Raw genomic sequence first — 2,782 nt, 5'->3', positions numbered from 1 at the left:
ATATATATCTATATTTAATTAACATCTATTTATATTCTGTCATATCCATCTATATCCATATCTATCATGTCTTTGCATCTCTCTATATGTCTCTCTATATCTTCTCTCATCTATTCATTCATTTGTCTAGCTATCTGTCATCTATTTATATCTGTCTATCTATCTTTCTTTCTGTCTGTCCTGATTCCCCTTATGTATCATTCTAGATATTCAAGATTCTCCTAGATATCATGGAAAAACTATCTGTATGACATTTCATTTTTCTCCTATGAACTGGACTTTCTTCATTTATAAATGAGGAGATTGGACCAGATAATCTGTTAGCTCTAAATTCTATGCAAAAAGTTCTTCAGCCACAAAGAGAATTGTAAAATTATGGCTGGGTCAATATCCTAGTATCACTAGAAAAATAGCTAAGAGTACAAATTCCATCAACAATGGATTGGCAGAATCTGTATGTGAATGGGAGCACATTCCTATAAATCCAGCCTCTGGTAATAATGGATGGTTCCAAAATTCTAATCATTGACTTTGGGAAGTAACACACTTCCTCTTAAACTCCTCAGGACCTGATGAGCCAGGGGGAATGTGTGTGATGGCAAACTACAGTCAGAATTTAACTATTATCAAAAAATCCTGTCCTGATAACTGTTGATTTTTCTTGAGTATCAAGAGTATCCTGGTAAAAGTTTAACAATTGTCTCCATAGGGGAAATACATGGCCCTGGCATAGTTTTAAATTTTAATCTGCATCTAAATTTCTCCATTACTTAAGTCTAGATATTAAAAAAACCCAATAAATCAAGCCCTGTTTTGTAGCTATTGTTAATTTTCAAGATATAAATACTCTTGTTAAAAATTTAACAATTGGTTCTAAAGAACTGACAGGAATTGGCTCCAGCACACTCTGTTTGTGCTCCAGTTTGAGAAAGTAGGCTCTGGGGGAGTCGGGGGAAATCTGATGATGCTGAATGGGAACCAAAAAGGATGAGGTTGGGTCTGATTTCTGGTATAGTGAGGCAAATCATTTATGGATATGTCTCTATTTGAGGAAATGGTTCCATGAATATTTTAATGGAGTGGCAGAGCCTTCTAGCTATCAGGAATCTTTCTCTATTACTAAGGAAACTGAGTGAAGCAAATTCAGCATTACCTGGACATTTATAAAAAAAGAAATAAATGATCATTTTTCCTCAGGTTTTTCCAATTAGAGTACAGAGACTGTCAATGACCTCACTTTTGACCAATGGCCAATGTATTCAACAGTCTGGTGAAGAAATCTATTAACTGGGTACCTGCCAATTGTCTGGAATAGGAACTAGTCTACCCATGTGTGTTTAAAGAAGCGATAACATTGTAAAGGGCTCCTACATAGATATTAGGATGGGAAATTAAGGGGAGGAGTAGAGGGTCAGCCGACGTGCTGAAGTCTGTACTTAATGACTGCTTGTGTTTTTCTAGGATTGACCAAACCATGACTTTTTTTCCCCTTGGGTTTGTGCTGTTCTCTGAACCTTGGCTTTGGCAGTATTCTATGGGCTTACTAGTTTAGGAAAAACTGTCTTGCACTGAACATAGAAAAACTAGAAAAGTTTCTCTCTAAACACCATCCATTTTATCTATATTAGCGTCATTATATGACTGTAGCCGATGGGGGCTCCCTTTGTGGTGAAAAAATTCAAAGAGAAAAAATCAGATTTTTTGTTAAGGGAATATTCAGATGATATAAGATAGCAAAACCAGCATTCTGCCAGCACCTAGCCCAGTGCCTTCTGCCCAGGGGACAGAGACTGGATTTGTGATTTAATTAACAAAGGGAATTCCTAGGTGAGGAAACTCCCTCTGCCAATGAAGGCAATGCTTTCTTTGCAATTTAAGAGATTTAGGGGTTTGCCTAGAACAGAGGAGTCAGACATACTTCTTTCTGTCTGTGTGTGGCCCATAACACTCCCAAGTGAAGCCCAAACTTGATTGAAATGTAATTGGGAAATATTTAAAAACATGAATACAAACATAAATAATATTAATATGTGGTTTTCTCTTGGGGCAGTTAGTTGGTGCAGTAGATAGAACGCAAGCTTTAGAATCAAAAGGGTCTGAGTTCAAATCCAATCTCAGATACTTACTGATTATGTACTAGCTAAGTCACTGAACCCTAATTTTCTCATGAGTTCTCATGAACCCATGTCTTCCTAGCATGGAGGCCAGCTCTCTTTCCCCTACACTATTCTGCCTCAAAATACATTATCTAGTGCATGTTGTTGTTCAGTCATATCCAACTCTTTTCTTGACAAAATATAGTGGAGTGATTTGCTCATTTTAGGAAACTGAGGCAAGCAGGGTTAAATGACTTGCTCAGAGTCATATAGCTAGAAAGTATCTGCAGTTGGATTTGAACTCACAAAGAGGATCCTTCCTAATTCCAGAAGCCTGGAACTCTATCCACTGCCCCATCTTGTACATAATAAAGACTTAAAAATGATTCTTGATTGAACTGAAGATGAGCTCTCATTAACTAATGGCACAGGCTAAGTGAAATTACAGTTAGAATTTGCAGCTGATTCAGGCTGAATTCAGAATGTTGTCATTAATGGTTTGATGTTCATCTGGAATAATAACAATAGCTAACATTTTTTATAGTACCTACTATAGGCCAGGCACTGTGTAAAGAGCTTTGCAAATATTATCCCAACTGTCCTCACAATATCCTTGGGATACAGATGCCATTACTATTACCCATTTAAGGAAACTGAGGCAGACAGAGTGCTTGCCGAAGGTTACA

This window comes from Antechinus flavipes, chromosome 3 (genome assembly GCF_016432865.1).
Source record: "Antechinus flavipes isolate AdamAnt ecotype Samford, QLD, Australia chromosome 3, AdamAnt_v2, whole genome shotgun sequence".
NCBI lineage: Eukaryota > Metazoa > Chordata > Mammalia > Dasyuromorphia > Dasyuridae > Antechinus > Antechinus flavipes.
Note: the sequence above shows the minus strand (reverse complement) of the source record.